We start from the raw sequence: 18,497 nt of genomic DNA, 5'->3' as shown, positions 1-18,497 counted from the left end.
CTTGTTACGGGATCAATCCTTTAGCCCAAATTCTCTCTTGTAAATTTAGTTCATCTTTCTTTCTTTCTTAGAGTTTTAGATTTATTTCAATTGTTCTTGTTGATTTCAAGAGATCTGAATTGTGGAAGCATTCAAACTCTCTGAATTCATGCTTACTTTCAATACAATCAGGCCCTTTCATTTACTCTATCTTGTTGATTTAATTAGCATGCAGTTTCTTTATATTGATTCTATGGAACCCATGAGGAACTAATCCCTCTATGGGGGATTAACGAGTAGAGGTATGATTTGTTAACTGTTTTGTAGGGTTACTGAATGTATCAGCTATTTGGGAAAGGAAGAATATGAAACAAACACGAGGCCTGACAACCTTGAGAAGTCATCAAGGTCGGAAATAACCCAAAATTGGTATTGTCCATCCGTGAACACCTTAACCCCCAAACCAGTCTGAATCGTGAGGTTGGAAGATACGTAGTTCTTACTGACTCTTTATGTTAGTGGATAATTGGAAGATCGTACTAGCGTATAAACTAGTTGATTAACGAGGAACCGGAAATGAAAATTGATGGAGATTACCGAAGCGAGCTAATCACCCATAATCGGATTTGACTTATTCTCCCTTTTTAATCTCTTGAATTTTATCTTTTTATGTTATTTTGTTCTTATTACTATTATTATAAAACCTCAAAAATCATTTATTTCATATTTTTAGTACTATAACTGATTTAAAAGTATTAATTATATCTTTTAGTGTTTAGGTTAAAATTTATCTGGCACTCGCCTTCCTTGGATACGATCCTTGGAGTACTCACCTACTTTGTTCTAAAACTATATTACAGCTCGACCCATATACTTGTAGATATCGCCTTGTCTTTCTATATCTTATTGCAGTATTCACACTTTGGACGTTAGTACATCCGAAAGTGGTCAACGAAGTACAAGATTATTTAACTACATAAACAAATATAATTGTTCTGCCTTTTAACTTAATGAGTAAAAATTTATCAAAACGGCGTAGTTTTGCCTTTTCTTATTCAGATTTTTGGATAACTCGAATTGAGTAATTCATATTGGAGTTAAACCGAAAAACTTAATTTTTTTATTCGAGTTGATCCAAATAACTTATTTAACTTAAATAACTCGAACTATTTAATTCAAAATTTGAATTTTTTATCAAGTTTTTTGAATCGAACCGGATTTTGCTCACCCCTAGCAGTAGATGTCTTTTGGCGTAGCCTAACAGAATGTCTTCCTTCAATTGTAAGCCTGAGCAAGAAAAGGGAAACAACGTAAGTTCAAAAGAAAGCATAACAATATTTATTAATAATTCAAGCATATCTTTTCAAGGTTCAAATACAATCATATAGTTTTCCAAATGGGGAGTGCCATTCATAGATAGACTATACACTGGTTTACTATTCATTTGGCGTATACAATACGCCCATATGACTATTCAGACAAAAGTTTTTCATGTTAGCCATGTTGGATCGCCGGCACTCCTAAGGCGCAGCGAAAAATAAAAATCCGGCGATCCTAACCAGGATTCATGTGTGAGGAACGAATCAGGGTGAAAGAGGTTGCGAAATTACCTAATGTTTATTCAGAGTAGACAGCAACACCTCAACAACGAGTAGTCTGATCTGCTGTCGAACCAAACCGCAATCTATTGTGATTCCGGCCTCTATGTAATCCACCTAGTTGACTACGAACGGAAGGAATCCCCAAAACAGTTTTGAGAGTTATTTTTCTTTGAAGGTCGCTAGACTCAAACAAAGAAAAGCAGGATTATATATATCCTTTTGTTTTAGGGTTTTTAAGAATTAAATAAATATAATAATATTTTAATCTGAAAATTATAATTACATTAATTATAATATAAGTTCGATAAACCATATATTTATTTGAATTCTTATGCTAACCAAATTCATGTCTTCACTATCGCACAACAACCTTGTACATAATGTGTTGAAATTTGATTACCGAATTAAATTAATTCTATAATTAATTTAATTCAAGCGACCCAAAAACAATACCAACTATGGTTTATTCCGTTCATTTCAACTATAGGGTGTGACCACAGAGGTTCTTGTAACGTTAGCGATAACACTAGAACATTCTAATCCTACGAACAATGAGTGGCATCTAACAATGCATCATTGCTACCTAAGTCACAAGAGATCATGATTCGACATAACCTTTTATGATTAACCTTTTATGCAATAATCCTTAAGTCCTTTATCTCGGATTGGACACAAGTCATGGAATAGTCACACTTGAATTGTCCATTCCATGTTCCTTGATATCTTAAGCAGACTACGATATACAAATAAGTATGACATCTAATATCAACTTATTTGAGCATGGCCATGCATTTCTAGTCTCACTTAATCAAGTGGCCTAAGATATTACTCCCATTATGTAGGAGGACTTATCCTATATCGACCAACCATATCCCTCTACATAGATTGTGGTATATCGAACATCGGTCTTTATAGAACAACCGATTCACGATTATACGTTTGATCTGTATCAAAATATACAACTCACGATGTTGGGATTATGATGATCTCAAGTCCGAGGATCATATAAATATTAATCATTATGAGTAATGTTGTGACAATTACATAATAATCCAAGAAACATACTCATAACGGGTCAGTCCAATATGTTGTTCTCTAACACACATATTCATGTAATGATTCTGACATTCCATATCAATGACAACTCTTTATCATCAATCAACTACACGTTAGTCTTAATGCATTATCGTTGTTCTATCCAACAATAATACTTGACTAAGGAACTTTTAAGAATAATCATATTATTCTCAGGCCATTATTATAAAACAGTTTATTTATATATACACAGAAAAGAAACTGAAATAATAATGGTAACGCCTTATATTAATAAACATGATAAATCAAGTATGTTATTACAACCATCTCATGATTGATCTTTGGGCATACTCTAACAAGCCACACACCCGAAACCATAGTTAGAATCATATCATTCATTCCCTTCACATTCCTTTGGTTTGTATCCTTTGTTGTGATTTGTCAATCTAGTTTACAATATACATTTGCCCTACTAGAGGCTACACAACCATTTTCATGTATTGCAATCTGTTAGTTCAATGTACATCCCATCGAAGACATCGCCATGAATATTTTTCTTTAGCACCATTTCCATAAAACAATCTATATCATTCTTGTTAGAAGCAAAAGGTTGTGGTTTAAGAATGAAGAATGATTCTTACACTTTAACACAAACATAACAAACTCGAACTGACAACTCTAAACACCCTATTCATATACACATTACACCTTTACAGAGTACAAGCACTTACCTTACACAAGTCATAAAACACGAATATTACACACGTAGAAGCAAAAAGGAACTCACCAGAAATACAACACAGTCTAGATAGTAGGACCTTTACCTTTTTTACTCAGATATTCTATAATGTCTTGAGCTAAAATATGGATAATTAAACTTATGAGATCATTACACTATTGAATATAAATATGTAAGCACGAAACATTAACCCATAACCCATAACCATGAAGTTTCATTCATTATATATAAATCTAACACTTATGCTTGTAGAACTTAACAACACGTATATGGAAATAACCTAGGGTTCATTTATATTTACTAGAGAGTTAAAAAAAATGTAGGAGTTGGCTTAGTATAGTAAACTAAACTTCTGAATCTTTTCTAAACTTAAGCTTTGACAGAGAATGTAGATAAAATCAAGAAGAAGATGAAAACATAGAAAAACGCAAAAGTCTATTGATGAAGACACTAATATCTTTATATACTTAAGCATAGAGACATGGGTTAGTGGAAAGACTAGATTATTCCACTAACACTCTTTATTTTTGTGATTAAGTGCACTTATCATAATTTAAGTCAGTATCTTAGTTCCACTCAAACTAGTTTTCACCAGACTAACTAAATAGTCTTATAAAAAAATAAATATATGAAACTACCGTTTTGATGACTTCACCAACACATTTGAGGTGACGTATACCAAAAAAAATAATCTACCAAGCCACAGATCTTACCAAAATACATGATTCGCAGATCACAGAACTCGTTATAACACAGAATTCTGTAACAGCCCAATTTTAGATCTAGTCAGAACTGTGGTTTCGGGACCACAAATCTGAAGAGGAAAATTTTACTTTTTATTATATTTTTATGTTCTACAATTTCACGGAATGATTTCGTGAAAATTTCGTTCATAAATTTCGACGTTTGGGCACTCAATTTAGCCAAAAGGACAAAATTGTAAAAAGTGCAAAAGCTGAGTTCTACATGTTAGAAGTGTCCAATTGTTATGAAATTTTAAATTGGAGGTCCTTAAATGGTAATTATACCATTGGTTAACTTGTTGGACAAAAATGAATAAGAGATAAGTGAAATAGGAAATTTTTAAGTTGGGGGCATTTTGGTCATTTAGTAATTAAAAGAATTAAAAAGGCCAAAATAGCCAAAAATCTGTCCATCTTCTCCATGGTGAATGAAATCAGCAAGGGGGAAGCCATATTTAGGGTTTTCAAGCTTCCAAGCTCCATAGTAAGTGATTCGAAGCCCCGTTTTTAATGTTCTTTTCGTTTTTAGAGTCCCGGTAACTTGGTTTAGCTTATTCTAGCAATAATTTAACTTAGGGTTCATATTTGGAAAAATAATCATACGTGAAATGTGTTTATTTTGATGTTTTATGGTAGAATATAAAGCTCAAAATTATGTTAAATAACTTTTGCTAGCCGATTTTAAGTGAAAACGAGTAAATTGACATAATCGATAAAAATATCTAATGTTCATAATGAAGTGTTAGAGTGAGAATTTGATGTTTCCATAGAAGGGAAAAATGTTCAGAATGTCATAAAACATAGGAAAAAGGAATAAAGTTTAATTTCTGAGCCTAGGGGCAAAATCATAATTTTGTGAAACTTGAGGGGCAAAAATGTAATCTTTCCAAAATGTGATTTTTGGACTGGATTGAATAATGTGAGTGTTAAATAAGTTAAATGTGTTATTATAAGTCAAGAAAGGCAAGGAATTGACTTTGATTAGTGAAAAAGAAAAAAATGAGAAAAAGTGAGAAATTTTCCGATTGAACATTTCGAATAAAAAGGGATACGAATGAAGTGACAGAAATGATCACATGTGTGGCATGGACTGTGTGTTGGCTACTATGTGAAAGTGAAAGTGATGGTCAATTGTGTAGTACTATGTGCAGGCTACTACGTGTACCAGAATGATAGGTCGCATGTGTAGTACTATGTGCAGGCTACTATGCGTACCGGATAGCTTCGATCACGTGTGTAGTACTATGTACAGGCTACTACGTGTATCGAATAGTGATGGTCACATGTGTAGTACCATGTGTAGGCTACTATGTGAACCGGTATCGTTAATTATAAGGTGGTTGCTATGTGCTGATCCCTCCGGATATCATTCATTTCAAAGGGTGGTAGTTGTGTGCTGAATCCACTGTGTATCTGTTATTATTCAGAAGTGTTTATTGGGAAATTTACTAAGTGAAAATACATTAGATCATGTAACGATTAAGTGTGATTGAATGATGAATATATGTGTGGAATTGAATTGAATAATGATTGAAAGTGAAAAAGTGAAATTATGAAAAAGTAATATTAGCAACAAAACAGTTTTGGACAGTAACAATAGTGTGATTTTGAAAAATCACCAAAAATGGTGGAAATTGAATTAGAGAGTGAATAAGATATGAAACGAATGCTTAATGAGTATCTTTTTACATAAAATAAACAGAGCAAGAAAAAGAGTTATATATTTTGAGATATTTGAATTTTAGTGAGCCAGGAACGGATTGATTTCGGAATCCCCTGTTCTGACTTTGGAATATAATTAAAGGAAATAAACAGAAATATTATCTGAATTCTGTACAATGAGATAGTTCATTTTTAGTGAAGAGAGGTTAGAGATGTTGAGCAGTGAAACATGGGTGAATTTAAAGAAGAAACTGTACTAATTGGCTAAGAAAAAATTTCTAAAAATTTTATGGTAAGAAGATATGTGAGTCTAGTTTCGGGGCAAATTAAAAAAACTTAAATTGGGGCTCTGTAGCTCTAGATAAAAATAATTTAGTGACTGTAACTCGACTAGACAACTTTGAATTTAAATATAAGGGAATAGTGAAATTATGTATAATGCTATTTAAGCATGTTATATACATAAAGGATATGGGATGGAGAGGAGGAGGAGGACAATAAAGTATATGAATTATTTGTGTATAATTGGTTAAATGTCTGAATATAATCGATAAATGTTGAAATAGGAGTGATGGTTATATTGGTGCATTACTGGTCATGGTAAGCTCATGAGAGAAAATAAAGTTTCATAGCATATGCGTGTGGTATATTTGGCATGAAATGATGTCATGAGTGGCTCATGAATTAACTCATGTTGGTAAGTTGATGCATAATTATAGTATTCAAATATATACATATTTGTAATATTTTGCTATGTGATTCGGAAAAAGGGGAATAAATAACATACTGAAAATTCGGCCGTGGTGCTAGTTTATGTTAAAGGAGTGTTTTATGGCATATCTTAAGTAATGGAATGTTATGAATTTTGAGATTAAATTGCTAGTCAAATAAATGACAAATGAATTGATTGTGTATTTGTGATTTTGACATATGCTTGGTATATGAAACGTAATGATATATGCTTGAATAAACTTTAAGTATTCGAATGACATGGATTTGATGGTGATAAGATTGGAACATTGAATTCATTAAGCACAGGTGATGTATTATTGTTCTGTGATAGCTTGGTTCGAGAAATTGGTTAGGTAAATGGTAAGTGAAAGCATTTATGGATATAGAAGAAAATTTAGAGTGAATATGAAATTTAGCTCAATTAAATGATTTCATCAATTAAACATTGTGTATACCAGAATGTGTTAGTGAATTACATATTCGTAAATTGACATTCGAAGTTCAGTTAGTGATATATGAAAATAGCATGAAAAGATTTATGATTGTGATTAATATTTATTCTGACTTAAAGTGGATTCTTCAAGATTGGATTGATTTAACGGATATATATTGAGCATATGAATAGGTATGTATTGGGCCTCGTAAACCCTAATTAGTGACTTGGAGATAATAATTTGAAAGTTTTTAATTTGTATGAAATTTTATAACTCGGTTTAATATGTTTATAAGTGTATTTATTCTGGTAATTCCTCATACCCTATTCCAGTGTAGAATACGGGTAAAGGGTGTTACAATGTGACTTCACCAGATTCGACCTTAATGTTTAGGCCGGGTTTGGGGTGTTACATTTAGTGGTATCAGAGCTACGGTTTAGTCGATTCTCGGACCGAACGTAGCATATGTGAGTTCAGCTATACTTGCCATGTTATGGCTCGTGATGGTGTGATATCTCCAGGCTCTAACGAAATTGTTTTGTTAAGACAAAGATGATTTTCAACCGAGGTATTTTCGATAATGCTGAAAATGGTATTGACATAAATGAAATATGCTCACGTTATGTTGGAATTTGGAAAGGTAAGAATAAAAATTCGTGATATGTATGGTTCATGTATGAAAAGAGATGATCATAAGTTGAAAAAAAAAAAAAGAAAAAAACGAAATGAAAGTTTATGTTGTGATAAGCTCATCCAAGTATGTTGCTTATTATATGATGCTATGTGCTCAACATATTTGATTAAGTGAATATGGTAAGCGAATTTATTTAAATAAATGGAATGTGGGTTTATGTACATCTGCTTGAATAAGTGAAGTCAGTACATTCATATGACAGAATCTTATGTTTAATTGTTAAATTAAAGATAATAAGATATTTGTTTTATGTCTTTACTATTAAACCATGAATATTATAATAGCATGAAAATTGAATTGGAAGATTAAATTGAGTAGAACACAGGAATGAGTACTTTCGTTTAGTGATATGTGATGAATTGACGAAAAAGACCATGGTTGGACCATGGCAACATGTGATGTGTGATTTCTGTATAAGAACATATCCGGGATAATGCATCGGTGTGATATGTGCTATTGTGTAAGACCATAGCTGGGCTATGGCATCAATATGTAAATATGTGTAAGACCATAGTTGGACTATGGCATAGAGAAAACGAAATACTCAATTCGGTAAGACGTTCTCTAATTGAATCAATGTCGGTAAGTAAAATGGAAGCTAAGTATTGGAATTTAATTAGATATTAATATTGAGCTCGAGTAAGTAAATTCATTGTGTGAAATTGTGGGTGACAGAAAATATTCATAATACATAGATGTGTTAATTTGCTTGGAATGAATTACGTGGTTATGATGGTATTGCATTTATGATGAATGCAAAGTCATATATATATGTATTTATGAGAGCAAGTTAAAAGCTTTATGACCTCAACATCACCCCCTCATTAGTATTGTTTTATGACAAAAATTATCTTGATGAGACAGATATGTTTTTCAACTGAGTTAATTCTGACAGTATAGAAGTAAACACTTAAATGTTTGAGTGAAAATGTATTGATTATGAGTTGAAACTCATAAATGTATAGATCAAAGAATATAACATTTTGTTATTGATAAATGTTATAATTATACGAGCATATGAGTTATGATATTTGGATTATGATGCTATATAGAAATTTTGATTGTGAATTAGTGATTTGAGTTGGCATATGAATTATGTGTTGAGAACAAAAGTGATTAAAAGCAAATGTTTATTAAATGCTTTGAGAATGTGAAATTTGTAATGAATTGGCTATTTGTGATAGTATGTGTTATGCGCATTTATGTGTAAGATAAATTTGAGGCTTTACTACACTCACCCGCCATATTAGTAAAATGTTATAATGAAATTTGTAAGATGCTGGTTGAATAAGCTTACGTGTGTAGTGTTACAGAAATTTGTGTACGAAAGATTAATAATGTGGTCAGAAAAGTGAATGAATTAGCAAATGAAGACAATATAAAAAGAGAGTGAGATATTGGATAGTTTTGAAAACTACTCAAATTATGTAAAGCTACTATCACAAAAGAAGTTAAATCCGATTAAATAATTTATTCAAGTATGTTATTTAAAGAAAAAAAATAACCGAAAATTTTTCTGGATCGATTTCTGTTAGTAAAGAGATAATATGAAAATTCTGATGACAAAATTAGACAATTGAGTAATGTTTGTATTATAATAATGGCTGAGTATAGTAGCTGTAATGGGTAACTACTATGAATCCTTTTAGACATTCTGTGTGTACAATTATCCTCAGAAGTATATGTGACTGTTTAGTTTCAAAAAGAATTCTTATTACATGAGAACATTAGCTAAACATATTAATAGATGAAAGAATTATTGGTTTGTTTGGGTTATGTTCGACATCGCCATGTCTTTTTCTGGTATTTATTTCCTTGTGTGAATATGAAAATTGACGGTAAAGTCTGAGTGAGGCTAATATTTTATTTCTACTGGCTATTGTTCTGTTGAATATACGTGAAGATTATATTGCTTCTATTACTTTGGATTTTAATATCTATGAGAGACATTGAGAGACATTGATCTTTTAGACATCTTTTGGGATATCATCGGAATTGATATCGTTTTATATGATGGTTGTGGCTTCTGTATAATGATATGTCTGGGTTATACGAGTTTGAATATATCTACCGGACTTGAAATTTTGAGTGTATATATATAGATTGAGGTTTAATTTAGAAGAAGAATTTGTATTCTTGAAGACTTGATACAGAATTATATCTATCATAAGGATTCTAATTAAGAAATATTGAGGTAAATTAAAGTTAATCTAATTGTTGAAATTTTCTTTTGCACGAAAATATTGTCAACTGAAACATCATTTATGATTCAACCTGAGTTGAATAAAGAGTTATTGATTATCAACATACGTTACTGAACTGTTTGAAGAGTGTTCTAGTGAAAGAGTGTACAGAGGTATTTTGTGATTTTTATAGTTAAAACTGCAGGAAAGGAGTTATGTAACATATTTGATAACTATAGGAGTTTAAAATATTTAGTGTCAGTGAAAAATATAAAGTTCTGTCCGAATTTGAAATGTATTGAGTGGAATCAGATCATTAATCTACTTTTTGATAAGATTTTCGGGGACGAAAATCCCTAAAGGGGGGAGAGTTGTAACAACCCGATTTTAGATCTAGTCAGAACAGTGGTTTCGAGACCATAAATCTGACGAGGAAAAATTTATTTTTTATTATATTTTTATAGTCTACAATTTCACGGAATGATTTCGTACAAATTTCGTTCAAAAATTTCGATGTTTGGGCACTCAATTTAGCCAAAAGGACTAAATTGTAAAAAGTGCAAAAGTTGAGTTCTACATGTTAGAAGTGTCCAATTGTTATGAAATTTTAAATTGGAGGTCCTTAAATGGTAATTAGACCATTGGTTAACCTGATGGACAAAAATGGACAAGAGATAAGTGAAATAGGAAATTTTTAAGTTGGGGGCATTTTGGTCATTTAGTAATTAAAAGAATTAAAAAGGCCAAAATAGCCAAAAATTTGTCCATCTTCTCCATGGTGAACGAAATCAGCAAGGGGAAGCCATATTTAGGGTTTTCAGGCTTCCAAGCTTCATAATAAGTGATTTGAAGCCTCGTTTTTAATGTTATTTACGTTTTTAGAGTCCCGATAACTTGATTTAGCTTATTCTAGCAATAATTTAACTTAGGGTTCATATTTGGAAAAATAATCATAGCTGAAATGTGTTTATTTTGATGTTTTATGGTAGAATATGAAGCTTAAAACTATGTTAAATAACTTTTGCTAGCTAATTTTAAGTGAAAACGAGTAAATTGACATAATCGGTAAAAATACCTAATGTTCATAAGTAAGTGTTAGAGTGAGAATTTGATGTTGCCATAGAAGGGAAAAATGTTCAGCATGTCATAAAACATAGGAAAAAGGAATAAAGTTTAATTTCCGAGCGTAGGGGAAAAATCATAATTTTGTGAAACTTTAGGGGCAAAAATGTAATCTTTCCAAAATGTGATTTTTGGACCGGATTGCATAATGTTAGTGTTAAATAAGTTAAATGTGTTATTATAAGTCAAGAAAGACAAGGAATTGACTTTGATTCGTGAAAAAGGAAAAAATGGGAAAAAGTGAGAAATTTCCCGATTGAACATTCGGAATAAAAAGGGATACGAATGAAGTGACATAAATGATCATATGTGTGGCATGGACTGTGTGTTGGCCACTATGTGAAAGTGAAAGTGATGGTCACGTGTGTAGTACTATGTGCAGGCTACTACGTGTACCAGAATGATAGGTTGCATGTGTAGTACTATGTGCAGGCTACTATGCGTACCGGATAGCTTCGATCACGTGTGTAGTACTACGTGTAGGCTACTACGTGTATCGGATAGTGATGGTCACATGTTAAATACTATGTGCAGGCTATTATGTGAACCGGTATCATTAATTATAAGGTGGTTGCTATGTACTGATCCTACCGGATATCATCGATTACAAAGGGTGGTAGCTGTTTGCTGAATCCACCGTGTATCTATTATTATTCCGAAGTGTTCATCTGGAAATTGACTAAGTGAAAATACATGAGATCATGTAATGTTTAAGTGTGATTGAATGATGAATATATGTGTGGAATTGAATTGAATAATGATTGAAAGTGAAAAAGTGAAATTATGAAAAAGTAATATTAGCAACAAAACAGTTTTGGACAGTAACAATAGTGTGACTTTGAAAAATCACCAAAAATGGTGGAAATTGAATTAGAGAGTTAATAAGAAATGAAATGAAAGCTTAATAAGTATATTTTTACATAAAAGAAACAGAGCAAGAAAAAGAGTTATATATTTTTATATATTTGAATTTTAGAGAGGCAGCATTGGATTGATTTCGGAATCCCCTGTTTTGAATTTGGAATATAATTAAAAAATGTACAAAAATAATTATGAGTTATAATTTATATTCGTAGAATTTTAATGAGTCTATTTTTACAGGAAATAAATTAAAATATCATCTAAATTTTGTACAATGAGATAATTCATTTTTAGTGGAGAGAGGTCAAAGATGTTGAGCAGTGAAACATGGGTGACTTTAAAGAATAAACTGTACTAATTGGCTAAGCGAAAAATTCTGAAAATTTTATGGTAAGAAGATATGTGAGTCTAGTTTTGGGGAAAATTAACAAAACTTAATTTGGGGCTCTGTAGTTCTAGATAAGAATAATTTAGTGACTGTAACTCGACTAGACAACTTTGAATTTAAATATAAGTCAGTAGTGAAATTATGTATAATGCTATTTAAGCATGTTATATACATAAAGCATGTGGGATGGAGTGAAGGAGGAGGACAATAAAGTATATGAATTATTTGTGTATAATTGGTTAAATTTCTGATTATAATCGATAAATATTGAAATAGGAGTGATGGTTATATTGGTGCATTACTAGTCATGGTAAGCTCATGAGAGAAAATAAAGTTTCATAGCATATGCATTTGGTATATTTGGCATGAAATGATGTCATGAGTGGCTCATGAATTAACTCATTTTGGTAAGTTGATGCATAATTATAGTATTCGTATATATACATATTTGTAATATTTTACTATGTGATTCGGAAAAAGGGGAATAAGTAGCATACTGAAAATAAGGCCATGGTGCTAGTTTATGTTAAAGGAGTGTTTTATGGCATATCTTAAGTAATGGAATGTTATGAATTTTGAGATTAATTTTCTAGTCAAACAAATGACAAATGAATGGATTGCGTATTCGTAATTTTGACATATTCTTGGTATATGAAACTTAATAATATATGCTTGAATAAACTTTAAGTATTCGAATGACATGGATTTGATGGTGATAAGATTGGAACATTGAATTCATTAAGCACATGTGATGTATTATTGTTGTGTGATAGCATGGTTCGAGAAATTGGTTAGGTAAATGGTAAGTGAAAGCATTTTCGGATATAGAAGAAAATTTGGAGTGAATATGAAATTTAGTTCAATTAAATGATTTCATCAATTAAACATTGTGTATACCAGAATGTGCTAGTGAATTACATATTCGTAAATTGACATTCGAAGTTCAGTTAGTGATATATGAAAATAACATGAAAAGATTTATGATTGTGATTAATATTGATTCTGACTTAAAGTGGATTCTTCAATATTGGATTAGTTTAACGGATATATTGAGCATATGAATGGGTATGTATTGGGCCTCGTAAACCCTAATTAGCGACTCGAAGATAATAATTTGAAAATTTTTAATTTGGATGAAATTTTATAGCTCGGTTTAATATGTTTATAAGTGTATTTATTCTGGTAATGCCTCATACCTTATTCCAGCGTAGAATACGGGTAAGGGGTGTTACATTGTGACATCACCAGATTCGACCGTAATGTTTAGGCCGGGTTTGGGGTGTTACAATTTCACTAATTAGCGTGTACACAAAATCCATACTTAGCCACAACTAATGCTTTTACTTACTCAGAATTACACTTAATACAATAAAAAGTAATCATAAATAGAGACTTCAGCAGACGGGCTATTACAAGATCACAACGTATTCTAATGGATGAAATCTTCTAAGTCATCTTGTGGAATCCCAAACAACCATGTTACATATCATAAGAACGCTCTAATTTGATGGACAACTTATACTTCAAATAACCTTGTTATATATAGTGTGAAACATTTAGATTTGACTGATACTAGATAATTCAGATTACTTCCTTACATAGCGTAAACGATTTCAGATCTGAGAAACTCTCAGACTGTTCTTAATTATGAATACGCCAAGTTACTTGGATTGACAGGCTACTATGGAAAATTCACCCTTTAGGAACATTGCTGAGAACTCTTCAGGAAATGCCTTTAAGTCATATTCAATCTCATCACAAGGTTAACCAAACAGAGATATCTTGTAACTTACTCAGATCTCTACCAGAGAGTCATTTGATGAAGAAGTCTCTAAACTTACCCTGTTCTTACCACAAAGGTGATTATCCAGATCTGGTCTCAAAGGCATACAAAATATGCCACATAGACGCCACAAAATATGCCACAAATGCTTTATAGAACACACCCCAAAGACTTTATAGAATATGCCACAAAATCTTTACAAAATATACCATACAGGCTTTGCCGAATATGCCATAAAGGCTTTACAAAACATTCCGCGTTTACTGTCCTGATAGACTATCTTAAAAGGTGCCATAGGTTTCTTCTACATGGTCTTGTACATATTTTATATCGTGCTCTGCCAGTTCGGTTTACATCTTATCGAAGGCAACACCATGAATACTTTCATTGTCATATGATGCCATGGGTCTCTACCACAAGGTTTTACACATTACCATATCGTGATCTGTTAATCCTATTAGCAATGTATCTACCTAACAAAGGCATCACAAATGGTTGTGTTACGCATTTAACACATAATACACTTACCTAGATTCATTCAAACTTCTGACAACTTTATACTCTCCCATGCTTGACTTCTTATACATACATACCACACATCATCTTATTCATGAACTAACTCATATATCTCATTTGTAGACATGTAACAACTTTATGATACTTTACAGACACAAACACTCGCCAGTTATCCTAGATGACATTAACATAGGAATTTCCATTGTATACTAAGATACACAAGTCAGGATAAAGACTCACCTAAAACTCACCTTTATTGTAGCTTGGAGTTTTAAACATGATCGTCCTTCCCGAACCAGTTGTAGCAACTATTTAAAAGAACATGGAATTTCCATCCAAATCTCAATTACAGACAACCCCCATGTTGGACCTCTTATTCATACTCTATTGTTTATAAGCTTCTTAACACCCTTACTCTTTTAAAGTCATAACATGCAGAGCCATCAGACTTACAGGGAGGTTAAAACATTCATTGATTAACCCAAAGACTGTAACTTCTAGTATGATGAAGAAGAAGAAAATATTTAGTTTTAAAAAGAACTAAAGCGTAGAATGGAAGGAAGAAAGCTATATGAATTTTCCCTTCTTACCATATATATATTCTCATTTTCTCAAGGTGAATCTTGACAAGTGGCAATATTTATTAAAATTAGCCTTATTTTCCCTACTAAAAATCCAGGGCAAGTGGAGGAAAATCTAGTGAAGTTGAAAATTAAAGATAGGCTAGTCAAGGAGAGAGTTAAATCTATAACACCCTAAAATAGGGCCCCAGAGTTTTAGGGGTAACTTAGAAATTTTATCCTTAGAGTGTTCGAAATTTTGCCACATTGTTTATTGTTAATGTTTTTTACTATGGTTTTTAAAAAATTAAATCAATTTCTGAAAATGAGTTTTAAGTACCTTTAATTTTGAAAATAGGACTGATTTGTAAAAGAGTCAAAATTGAGAGTTTTTATGAAGAAATTTAACCAAATTTTAAAATTCAAGCTAAATAACCTCTATTCACCAAGTTATATCACGTAAAAATAACATCAAATTTGTGTTTACCATCTCTTGATTCTCTCTTGCTATTTCAACTAAATTTGAACTCCAAATCCTATTTCCTTTTGATTTCTATCATCTCTTAAGTTATAAACTTCTATTAAAACCAAAAAAGCACCCAAAACACCATAGTTTCCTCCATTCTCAAGCTTGTGGTTTTTTTGGGTTTTGGATCAAATACTCTATTTCTCGTCATCTAAGGTAACGATTCGGTTCCTTCTCAGCTTTTAATGTTATCTAGTCTTTAAAACTGATTTATTAGCCATTAAATCACATGTTTTAAATAAAAGTCAAAAATTGGGTCATTAATGGCGGATTTTGAAATTTTGAGTAAAAACGTGGTTTCAAAGTTCTTTTCAACTTGTTTTTAATATGATAAGAAGGATTCTAAACTTACTTTAAAGTTTCGTTAAGGATTTCTAAGGATTTAATAAATTTTTACGAAAATTACCATAAACATGTAAAAAAAATTAATACCTTAAAACGTGTAGTTTTAAGTATTTTAAAGGTTGAGAACCAGTTGTACGTGAATAATTAGGTGAACAAAATTTGTTTTAGGTAATAAGACTAAGTATAGACCGAGATATTTGAGTTTCAAGTTTGTTAGTCAAAATTTCAGTTTATTGAGGAACATATCATATGCTTGTGATTTTGGTTGGTTTAAGTGAGTCTTTGGCTGAATATTAATTATGTATATTGTGTGGTTAATATGTATGAAGCATCAAAATCGTTGGAACCTTTTTCAAGTAAGGTGAAAGGTAAGGAAAAGCTAGTTTAAGCTTTTGGCTTCTCGGTGAAAGTGAATTTGGTGAGTGTTTGGAATTGCTACTTGTAGACATGATTCTTAGTGTTGATTGGGAGCTTAGGATTAGCCTAAACCTCTATCCTAAGTTTTGAGTGTAAGCTTTCTATTTTCCTTGTTTTACTTTTGGCAAATTATGTGAATATGTGAATAACTATGAATTGATTATTATGATGCAATATTGTGACTTGTATTGTATTATGGGTATGTTAAATATGTTGAATGACAATAATGATGTTGTGTTAGCGATACAAAGATATGCAGTGAAAGTGTCCAAAAGCCAGTAAGTATGTATGTGTTGTATTGTGGAATATGATATTAATGTAATAGATTTTTGTATGTGATAGATTTTAATGCACTCATATGTTGACGGATATATGATGGCTCAATGAGTATAACTGTGGCACTTTAAGTGTAATTAAATGTGAATTTGATAAGCATGCATTGTGTACAAATTTTTAATGTGAGTTGACGAATATAAACTAAAATGATGTGCATCAAATTAGTAATTAAAAATATGTAATTATGATATGGATATTTTGGCATTGTGACCTTATGAGACCGTTGGATATAGTTGGCATGCCATAATATTGTGAGTAATCACCTATATATGCTATGTGATTTGGAAATTGATGCCTTGAGACATGTTGGAGAGATAAGAGAATGTGAGGTAAGCTCTATTCAAGGGGACATGTTTGGTGTGTTGGCGAGTGCTAGCTTTATGCGTCCGTTTTGAGATATGTTTAACTCTATGAGTCAATTGGTGTGTTGGAGATCTGTGTATCTGATGGGTGATGATAGACCACACTTTTATGTTTCATAGCCTCAAGTTCCAAAGTATCTTAAAATGTTTATATGTGTAATGTGATGTGTGCTTAAATAAATATGTGGTTGCTATGCTAATTTATCATTTAAATATGATCTTTTATGTTATGATAAAACAATAAGAGATGGCTACTTTTAATTGTGAATAATATGTTAAATGAGTTGATTTAAGTTACATGAAAATGTTAGTATGTTCTTATAGTAAATTGCATATGTAATTGTGGATTGGGTTATTTTCATATAACTTGTAAATGCCTTTGAATATATAAGTTAAGCTTGTGAGTTATTAAAGCATGTATATGTTGTTTTAGTCTTGAAGAATTATTGTTAAACGAATTAATGATGCATGAACATGTAATTTTGACTCGAATGGAATATGGTTGTGAATCTATTATAGTATGCTCTTGATTGACCTTTGATATTGTGTGTACATTGTGGTTACTCTGAGCATTCACTGAGCTTGTTAAGCTCACCCAGTTCCTTCTTAAATTTTGTAGATTAGTTGTGTGTCTGTGTGAGTGGTGTGGTTCCGAGGGGTGATCCAAGCAAGTCTTATTTTCATTATTCGTAGGTGTTCATTGTGTGGTTATGTTTTAGGAATATGACATTGTGGTAGTCTTTGTGCTAGCATTGGATATGTTATTTTAGGTTGTCTCCATGATTTAATTGCTCTTAGGATTTTGGGATTTGTTTCGTAATATGTTAACTATTGTTCAGAGTTGCTTTTGATGTTTCAATGTTTATTTGATGATGATATGATAGCATGTTGAACTGGTACTAGTTGGAATGACTTATATGCTTAAATATATTGTGTTTTTTGGGTCTAGAGAAGAGGTATCGATATTCGTGTTTTAAAAATAATACCTTTGTATTTTCAATTGTGCATAAAAATGGAATAGAGATTCGGTATCGATACCTTATCTCGAGTATCGATACTCGAGTAAGAAATATCGATACTTTGGCAGGGGTACCAATAATTTTAAAGTTGGGGTTTTTAAGTGAAAAACATTAAGAAATTTTGGTATCGATTTTCCAAGCGGTATCAATACCACTTGTGCAAAATATCGATACCATGTCTTTAGTATTGATTCCTAAGTTGATGTTTTAAGATTTTGCTAAAACGGACCATATGCATGTTTAATTATTATTTTAAGGTTATTTGATAATGTTAACATGTAGCAATGACAACAAAAGCTTAAGATAGACTCTAAACTTGTGCGAATGTTAAAATGGGAGACGATTCGGTAGAAATGAGCTTTTTCTTGTTATGTTTGACATGAGATGGTGGAGTGGCATTTCAATATTCGATCTTAGCGTTTAGGGCGGGTATGGGGTGTTACATTTAGTGGTATCAGAG

The sequence above is a fragment of the Gossypium raimondii genome, chromosome 5, assembly GCF_025698545.1.
Source record: "Gossypium raimondii isolate GPD5lz chromosome 5, ASM2569854v1, whole genome shotgun sequence".
Lineage (NCBI taxonomy): Eukaryota > Viridiplantae > Streptophyta > Magnoliopsida > Malvales > Malvaceae > Gossypium > Gossypium raimondii.
Note: the sequence above shows the minus strand (reverse complement) of the source record.